At 48.9% G+C, this 10,305-nt stretch overlaps 1 protein-coding gene across 11 annotated transcripts in view; it reads left to right on the top strand.

Annotated features, from left to right (window-relative positions):
* Positions 1-2,314, top strand: part of smoc1 (SPARC related modular calcium binding 1) — a 168,763-nt gene extending 166,449 nt beyond the window's left edge. For all 11 annotated transcript variants that reach the window (XM_036955379.1, XM_036955375.1, XM_036955380.1 and 8 more), the window contains one exon: positions 1-2,314. This exon is cut by the window's left edge. The gene's annotated coding sequence lies outside the window, so the exon portion shown is untranslated.
* Positions 2,315-10,305: the final 7,991 nt, after the last annotated feature.

The following is a 10,305-nucleotide window of genomic DNA, read 5'->3' as shown; positions in this document are numbered from 1 at the left end:
TTAGATCACCTGTTAGATCACCAGTTAGATCACCAGTTAGATCACCTGTTAGATCACCAGTTAGATCACCTGTTAGATCACCAGTTAGATCACCTGTTAGATCACCCGTTAGATCACCCGTTAGATCACCAGTTAGATCACCTGTTAGATCACCCGTTAGATCACCAGTTAGATCACCAGTTAGATCACCAGTTAGATCACCAGTTAGATCACCCGTTATATCACCAGTTAGATCACCTGTTAGATCACCCGTTAGATCACCAGTTAGATCACCAGTTAGATCACCAGTTAGATCACCAGTTAGATCACCCGTTATATCACCAGTTAGATCACCAGTTAGATCACCAGTTAGATCACCTGTTAGATCACCCGTTATATCACCAGTTAGATCACCAGTTAGATCACCAGTTATATCACCAGTTAGATCACCAGTTATATCACCAGTTAGATCACCAGTTAGATCACCAGTTAGATCACCAGTTAGATCACCAGTTAGATCACCAGTTAGATCACCAGTTAGATCACCCGTTATATCACCAGTTAGATCACCAGTTAGATCACCCGTTAGATCACCAGTTAGATCACCAGTTAGATCACCAGTTAGATCACCAGTTAGATCACCCGTTATATCACCAGTTAGATCACCAGTTAGATCACCAGTTATATCACCAGTTAGATCACCAGTTAGATCACCAGTTAGATCACCAGTTAGATCACCAGTTAGATCACCAGTTAGATCACCCGTTATATCACCAGTTAGATCACCAGTTAGATCACCAGTTATATCACCAGTTAGATCACCAGTTAGATCACCAGTTAGATCACCAGTTAGATCACCAGTTAGATCACCAGTTAGATCACCAGTTAGATCACCAGTTAGATCACCCGACGATCACGTATTTGTTTTTGTGTGTGTGTTCATGAACCCCAGGAAGACTAGCTGTTGTCATAGGGGTCCTGGGATCCGAAAAGAAAGATCAGAGTTCAGCTGCAGAAGTAAAGAGACTCAATCCCTAATAGTTCACCCCTTCAGAAGTCCAGTAGCCGTGTGAAGTGTTATTTACGTTGGTCCCTGACTAGAGAGGCTATATGTACAGGGAAGTAGTGCACAAATACAAGCGAATGTGTTCAGTATGTTTTGTTTTTGTAAAATGTATATGAACTGCAATATTCATTATGTGAAAATGGTATGGGGTGGAAAGGAAACTGTGAGACTGACTGAGTTAAGTTTAAAGTATTTCTTTAAGAGTCATAGTAATGAGAGGTTTAGACATTAAACCCCTGGCACTGTATTTTAAATCAACCATAAGATAATTTAGGCAGAACAGACACTGAACAGGCAAACAGAGACAGAGAGAGATAGGGGGGGTGTATTCACTAGGAACCAAACAGGACGAAACGGGGAGGGACCCTACCTGAATTTGTCCAATAGAAACTCTTGTTTCTTTTTTTGCTACAGTGTGCGCTAATGAATACACCTCGGCTGAAATTCCCATGTCAGAAACACATTGATCTTTGGTCAGGTTTTGTCTATGGTCTGTTATGCTAACCCCATTAGGCTTAATAATATGTTACAGTAACCACAGGTCTGAAACCACTTCAACAGTGGCGTAACTGACTGAAAATGTCACCACAGTCATAATTAAAATAAAATAAATAAATAAATTAAAGACTGACAGAAAAAAAAAACGATATCCACAATTGTTATCTTTCTAAATTCAGAAAGATGAGGTTTGTTTATTTGTGATTGTTTATGTGTGTATTTGTTTGCTTATATGGACTTATCCCTGGAAACCATACTCTGTCCCCATGGAACTAAAGTAAGAGAGAAGGCTCTCAATGTAAATATGTATCATATTCTGTTGTTGGTTTCCTTGTTTCATTGTGGAGCTTTTGGACTAAACTTTCTAAAAAAGCAATACCATCTTTTATTTTTATTCACATCACGACAAATAGCGGTACTAAATGTACTTATGACACATTAATATAGGACCCAAACTGTAAGACCATCCCTAATTTTTTTGGAGTGTAGACCTCTCCCACAGCATTTGACTTCCTGTATGTAACAGGTGTCAATGTGGTTGCTTTGGACACGGGAAGAAGAATCTCTCTAAGGGGAACAAGAGCACATTACTGACCCCTTCTGGTGAAAATATATCACTGCTTTTAGAAAGGGGCCGTCTCAAACGCAAGCATCTAGTTCACTATATCTTTTAGACAGGTGTGTTACAACACGAGGACTTTACTAAGCAAAGCTTTTTCTTTTGACCAAGCCAATTGACTTCCATAATTTGAAATAAACATTTTTAAAGAATCTTGGGTTTCTTTTTGATTCATGTTCAATGGTTGAGATCTCCGCTGACAAGTGATCACAGTGAAAAGTAGTATTTGACCATAGAATTAGATTTAAATTTAATTAGAATGAATGACATTTCTACATTTCTACAAATATATTTCTGTATTTGACACCTTCCTGGTTCTTTGTGTGGCTTTACTGTTATAAAGCCATAACTGTAACAGACTTAGCCGGTCCGTTGCTGACAGTAGATCACAATGTCAGATAGGAGCTATTAAAGAATGGTTGATTGGTCTGTATCAAGACAACACATGGTGATACAAGTCCTTACTGTAGTCTGGATAGTAGGTGATCTCTCATCACCATATGTTGCCATTTGGGATCATACATCACATGTGAGATGTCCTGATTTGTTTGGGATGGGAAAGGGTTCTGGTATGATGAAGGTGGTGGTTCGGAAAGAGGGTTGATGGTGGTAGGATGGGGTGCGGGGTAGGGGATAGGATGGGGTGCAGGGTAGGGGGTAGGATGGGGTGCAGCGTAGGGGGTAGGATGGGGTGCATGGTAGGGGGTAGGTGGGGTACAGGATAGGGGTAGGATGGGGTCATGATAAGGGGTAGGATGGGGTGCAGGATAGGGGGTAGGGGGTAGGGTGGGGAGCAGAATAGGGATAGGGGTAGGGTGGGGTGCAGGATAGGGATAGGGGTAGGGTGGGGTGCAGGATAAGGGTAGAGGGTAGGGTGGGGTGCAGGATAGGGATAGGGGTAGGGTGGGGTGCAGGATAAGGGTAGAGGGTAGGGTGGGGTGCAGGATAGGGATAGGGGTAGGGTGGGGTGCAGGATAAGGGTAGAGGGTAGGGTGGGGTGCAGGATAGGGATAGAGGGTAGAGGGTAGGGGGTAGGATGAGGTGCAGGATGGGGTAGGGTGGGGTGCAGGATAGGGGTAGAGGGTAGGGGGTAGGATGAGGTGCAGGATGGGGTAGGGTGGGGTGCAGGATAGGGGTAGAGGGTAGGGAGTAGAATGGGTTGTAGGATGAGGTGCAGGATAGGGGTAGAGGGTAGGGGACAGGGGTTAGGATGGTTGCAGGATAAGGGTATGGGATAGCACAGACTGGAATATTTTCCAGGATTCATCCAATGGCATTGAGGAGTTTAACACCTCAGCCATCGGCTTCGTCAGTAAGTGCATCGACGATGTCGTCCCCACAGTGACCGTACATACATGTCCCAACCAGAAGCTATAGATTACAGGCAACATCCGCATCGAGCTAAAGACTGGAGCTGCCGCTTTCAAGGAGCGGGGACACAAATCTGGACGTCTATAAGAAATCCCGCTCTGCTCTCAGACGAACCATCAAACAAACCAGCAAACAAGCAAAGCGTCAATACAGGACTAAGATTGAATCCTACTACACCGGCTCTGATGCTCGTCGGATGTGGCAGGGCTTAAAAACTGTTGCGGACTACAAAGGGAAACCCAGACACGAGCTGCAGAGTGACACAAAGCTTACCAGACCAGCTAAATGCATTTTTTGAGGCAAGCAACACTGAAGCATGCACGAGAGCACCAGCTGTTCTGGGTGACTGTGCGAAAACGTTCTCGGTAGCCGATGTGAGCAAGACCTTTAAACAGGTCAACATTCACAAAGCCGTAGGGCCAGATGGATAACCAGAACGTGTACTTAGAGCATGTGCGGACCAACTGGCAAGTGTCTTCACTGACATTTTCAACCTCTCCCTGTCTGAGTCTGTAATACCTACATGTTTCAAGCAGATCGCCATAGTCCCTGTGCCCAATAATGCGAAGGTAACCTGCCTAAATGATTACCGCCCGGTAGCACTCACATCGGTAGCCATGAAGTGCTTTGAAAGGCTGGTCATGGCTCACATCAACAGCATCCTCCCGCCTACCCTAGACCCACTCCAATTCGCATACCGCCCCAATAGATCCACCGATGACACAATCTCAATCGCACTCCACTCTTCCCTTTCCCACCTGGACAAAAGGAACACCTATGTGAGAAAGCTGTTTATTGATTACAGCTCCGCTTTCAACACCATAATGCCCACGAAGCTCATCACTATGCTAAGGACCCTGGGACTAAACAGCTCCCTCTGCAACTGGATCCTGGACTTCCTGACGGGCCACTCCCAAGGGGTAAGTCTAGGCAACAACACGTCTGCCACGCTGATCCTCAACAGTGGGACCCGTCAGGGGTGTGTACTTAGACCCCTCCAGTACTCCCTGTTCACCAACGACACTACTCCAACACATAATTCGGTTTGCTGACGAAGCCTCCCGAGTGGCGCAGTGTCTAAGACACTGCATCGCAGTGCTAGCTGTGCCACCAGAGATTCTGGGTTAGAGTCAAGGCTCTGTCGCAGCCGGCCGCGACCGGGAGACGCATGGGGCGGCGCACAATTGGCCCAGCGTTGTCTGGGTTAGGGGAGAGTTAGACCGGCAGTGATGTCCTTGTCCCAACACGCACCAGCGTCTCCTTTGGTGGGCCGGGCGCAGTGCACGCTGACACAGTCGCCAGGTGTACGGTGTTTCCTCTGACACATTAGTGCGGCTTGCTTCTGGGTTAAGTGGGCATTGTGTCAAGAAGCAGTGCGGCTTGTTTGGGTTGTGTTTCGGAGGACACACGTCTCTCTACCTTCGCCTCTCCCGAGTCTGTACGGGAGTTGCAGCGATGAGACAAGACTGTAACTAACAATTGGATACCACAAAATTGGGGAGAAAAAGGGGTACATTTTTATATTTTTTATTAATAATTTTAAAAAGTTTGCTGATGACACAACAGTGGTTTGATCACCGACAACAATGAGACAGCCTATAGGGAGGAGGTCAGAGAACTGGCAGTGTGGTGCCAGGACAACAACCTCTCCCTCAATGTGAACAAGACAAAGGAGCTGATCGTAGACTACAGGAAAAGGAGGGCTGAACAGGCCCCCATAGTGGAGCGGGTCGAGAATTTCAAGAGCTTGGTGTCCACATTACCAACGATCTATCATGGTCTAAACACACCAAGACAGTTGTGAAGAGGTCATGACAACACCTTATCCCCCCCCCCCCCTCAGGAGACTGAAAAGATTTGGCATGGGTCCAGATCCTCAAAAACTTCTAGAGCTGCACCATCGAGAGCATCCTGATCGGTTGCATCACTGCCTGGTATGGCAACTGCTCTGCATCTGACCGTAAGGCGCTACAGAGGGTAGTGCGTACGGCCAAGTACATCACTAGGGCCAAGCTTCCTGCAATCCAGGACCTATATAATAGGCGGTGTCAGAGGAAAAGCCCATAAAATTGTCAGAGACTCCAGTCACCCAAGTCATAGACTGTTTTCTCTCCTACCGCACAACAAGCGATACCAGAGCTCCAAGTCTGGGACCAAAAGGCTCCTTAACAGCTTCTACCCCCAAGCCATTAGACTGCTGAACATTTAATCACATTGCCCCTGGACTATTACATTGACCCACCCCCCCACTCACATTTGTTTTTACACTGCTGCTACTCGCTGTTTATTATCTATGCATAGTCACTCTACAAAGTCTCTTCTTCATGTACAAATTACCTCCTACCTGTACCCCCGCACAATGACTTGGTACAGGTACCCCCTTAGATATAGGGGGGTAGGTAGGGGGTAGGATGGGGTGCAGGATAGGGGGTAGGGGGTAAGATGGGGTGCAGGGTAGTGCATAGGATGGGGTGCAGGGTAGGGAGTAGGATGGGGTGCAGTATAGGGAGTAGGATGGGGTGCAGGGTAGGGGGTAGGATGGGGTGCAGGGTAGGGGGTTGGATGGGGTCAGGATAGGGGGTAGGGGTACTATCACCCTATCGTGTACGCCGGGGACCCCTCGATGTCCAGAGGGGGAGGAGGGACCTCCGGCACCTCACCGTCCTGCAGGGGACCAGCTACCACCGGCCTAAGGAGAAATGCACAATAAAAACGAGGGGTTAATACGTTAATAGGAAGGGAGTTGTAATCGATAACACACCTCGTTTATCCTCCTCAGGACTTTGAAGGGCGCCACACACTGCGGCCCCAGCTTCCGGCAGGGCAAGCGGAGGGGTAGGTTTCGGGTCGATAGCCAGACCCTGTCTCCCGGTACAAACACGGGGGCCTCACTGCGGTGGCGGTCAGCACTCCTCTTCTGCCGTCCATTGGCTTGTTTGAGGGCTCCCTGGACGGCTCTCCAGGTCTCCTTGGAGCGCTGCACCCACTCCTCCACCGCAGGAGCCTCCGTCTGACTCGGATGCCAAGGTTCCAGGACCGGCTGGTAGCCCAACACACACTGGAACGGAGATAGGTTTGTCGAGGAGTGACGGAGTGAGTTTTGGGCCAACTCCGCCCATGGGACGTACCTAGACCACTCCCCGGGCCGGTCCTGGCAATACGACGGCAGAAACCTACCCACCTCCTGGTTCACTCTCTCCACCTGCCCATTACTCTCGGGTGATAACCGGAGGTCAGGCTGACCGAGACCCCCAGAAGTTCCATGAACGCCCTCCATACCCGGGACGTGAACTGGGGACCCCGATCAGAGATGATGTCCTCCGGCACCTCGTAGTGCCGGAAGAAGTGGGTGAATAACGCCTCCGCAGTCTGTAGGGCTGTAGGGAGACCGGGCAACGGGAGGAGACGGCAGGACTTAGAAAACCGATCCACAACCACCAAAACCGTAGTGTTCCCCTGAGACGGGGGGAGATCGGTCAGGAAATCCACTGATAAGTGAGACCATGGCTGTTGTGGAACGGGGAGGGGTTGTAAACTTCTCTCTAGGAAGGTGCCTAGGCGCACACCGAACAGGAAGAGACATAAACCTTAACGTCTCTAGCCAAGGTGAGCCACCAATACTTCCCCACTGTCCTCGCCCTCCGAGTCGCCCTCGAGGGCGCGCTGCGGGAACCACGTGTCAGGGGGGGTACTGTCACGACTCTTGATACTTTTAATTCACCACACCGGTGAAAACGACGCCAACCCAAACAAATGCCCCAAAACACGGGGAACTAAACAGTTCAGCAAAACACACATACACGGACAACCGTGACTTACAGTCGTGCACAATAGTACACTGAAAATAATCCCGCACACCCAGCAGGCAGGCCGGCTGGATAATAAAGCCCAGCCAATTAACTTAACTAAACACAGGTGTAACTAATCAACAGACAAGGGGGGAAAAAGGATCAGTGGCAGCTAGTAGGCCGGCGACGACCGCCGAGCGCCACCCGAACAGGAAGGGGAGCCACCTTCGGTAGGAGTCGTGACATATACAGTGCTTTCAGCCCCCTTCCCTTTTCCCACCAAGAACCCAATGGTCACTCTGACCTCTCCTCTGAGAACCTTCCAGAAGAACAACAATCTTTGCAGCACTCTACAATTCAGGCCTTTGTGGTAGTGGCCAGACGGAAGCTACTCCGCAGTAAAAGGAAAATGACAGCCCGCTTGGAGTTTGAGGGAAAAGGCACATAAAGAACTCTCAAACCATGAGAAACAAGATGCTCTGGTCTGATGAAACCAAGATTGAACTCTTTGGCCTGAATGCCAACCGTCCCATCTGGAGGAAACCTGGCACCATCCCTTACGGTGAAGCGTGGTGGTGGCATCATGCTGTGGGTATGTTTGGTGCAAAGTACAGAGAGATCCTTTGGAGACTAGTAAGGATTGAGAGAAAGATGAACCGAACAAAGTATAGAGAGATCCTTGATGAAAACCTGCTCCAGAGCGCTCAGGACCTCAGACTGGGGGCGAAGCTGCACCTTTCAACAGGACAACTACCCTAAGCACACAACCAAGACAACGCAGGAGTGGCTTCGGGACAAGTATTTGAATGTCCTCCAGCCAGAGCCCGGACTTGAACCTGATCCAACATCCCTGGAAAGACCTAAAAAAATAGCTGTGCTTCATGATGGGGAAAAAAGGGCAGAAGGTTCTTCAACATTTAAAAAGATTGTCAGCAAATGTGGTTTTCCTGCTAGAGTTACACTTCAATAAATGATAAAATATATATGTAAAGAGTTGGGTTGGAGAGGTCTATACTGCCCCCTACTGTATTAACAGCAGAGGTGTAGGTATCCCAATACATAAGAATGCACCCTTTTCGCTTGTATCCCAGCACAAGGGCCAAGAAGGATGTTTTTGTATTTGGAAATGTACCTGACATGGGTGAAAACACATTGATTGCATTGTTTATTCCCCTCAGGGGCAAAGCTGGTGGATTTTTTTTTAGATGGAATTCAAACTATATCAAATCAAACCCAGACAGGAACTTTTTTATTTTAGCAGGTGACCTAAATCAGGAACCTCCAAAGAGGCAAAAGAAATGACCTCTACAAATATTTTACAGGACACCTGGAGATATTCCTCAAAGTATGAAAAGCTATTAAAAAATGTACTCAACATCCTGGGTTGTAAAATCAATGATCATTCAATGATATCAGATTGTTCTCCTCTATTGTTGTGACAAGCTGGCCAATACCTTGCCATCTAAAAGGCTTAGAAGAGGAACTGAGAAGTGGATCGTTATTGTTACGGTGAGTGAATGAGGACCCAAAAGCGAACTAACTTAAACAGAGCTTCTTTAATAACCAAACATAGGTAGGCTCAGATAGACCGGCAGATTCCGACAGGACAGGACAAGGTTACAGCAAACATGACGATAGTCTGGCTCAGGCATGAAACACAACAAACAAGAATCCGACAAGGACAGGAACAGAAACAGAGAGAGATATAGGGACCTAATCAGAGGGAAAAAGGGAACAGGTGGGAAACGGGGTGAATGGGTAGTTAGAGGAGACAAGGAACAGCTGGGGGAAAGCGGGGGAGAAAAGGTAACCTAACAACGACCAGCAGAGGGAGACAGGGTGAAGGGAAAGGACAGAGACAAGACACAACATGACAGTACATGACAGTACCCCCCCACTCACCGAGCGCCTCCTGGCGCACTCGAGGAGGAAACCTGGCGGCAACGGAGGAAATCCTCGATCAGCGCACGGTCCAGCACGTCCCGAGAGGGAACCCAACTCCTCTCCTCAGGACCGTACCCCTCCCAATCTACGAGGTACTGGTGACCACGGCCCCGAGGACGCATGTCCAAAATTCTACGGACCCTGTAGATGGGTGCGCCCTCGACAAGGATGGGGGGGGGGGGGGGGAAAGACGAGCGGGGGCGCGAAGGACGGGCTTGATGCAGGAGACATGGAAGACCGGGTGGACGCGACGAAGGTATCGCGGAAGAAGAAGTCGAACTGCGACAGGATTAATGACCCGAGAAATACGGAACGGACCAATGAACCGCGGGGTCAACTTGCGAGAAGCCGTCTTAAGGGGAAGGTTCTGAGTGGAGAGCCAAACTCTCTGACCGCGACAATATCTAGGACTCTTAGTTCTACGCTTATTAGCAGCCCTCACAGTCTGCGTCCTATAACGGCAAAGTGCAGACCTGACCCTCTTCCAGGTGCGCTCGCAACGTTGGACAAAAGCCTGAGCGGAGGGGACGCTGGACTCGGCGAACTGAGATGAGAACAGCGGAGGCTGGTACCCGAGGCTACTCTGAAAAGGAGATAGCCCGGTCGCAGACGAAGGAAGCGAGTTGTGGGCGTATTCTGCCCAGGGGAGCTGTTCTGACCAAGACGCAGGGTTACGAAAAGAAAGACTGCGTAAGATGCGACCAATAGTCTGATTGGCCCGTTCTGCTTGACCGTTAGACTGGGGGTGAAAGCCGGAAGAGAGACTGACGGAAGCCCCAATCAAACGGCAAAACTCCCTCCAAAATTGAGACGTGAATTGCGGACCTCTGTCCGAAACGACGTCTGACGGAAGGCCATGAATTCTGAAAACATTCTCGATGATGATTTGTGCCGTCTCTTTAGCAGAAGGAAGCTTAGCAAGGGGAATGAAATGAGCCGCCTTAGAGAACCTATCGACAACCGTAAGAATAACAGTCTTCCCCGCTGACGAAGGCAGTCCGGTGACAAAATCTAAGGCGATGTGAGACCACGGTCGAGAG

Source organism: Oncorhynchus mykiss, chromosome 19 (assembly GCF_013265735.2).
Source record: "Oncorhynchus mykiss isolate Arlee chromosome 19, USDA_OmykA_1.1, whole genome shotgun sequence".
In the NCBI taxonomy this organism is placed as follows: domain Eukaryota; kingdom Metazoa; phylum Chordata; class Actinopteri; order Salmoniformes; family Salmonidae; genus Oncorhynchus; species Oncorhynchus mykiss.
This window is presented reverse-complemented; position numbering and strand designations above follow the sequence as displayed.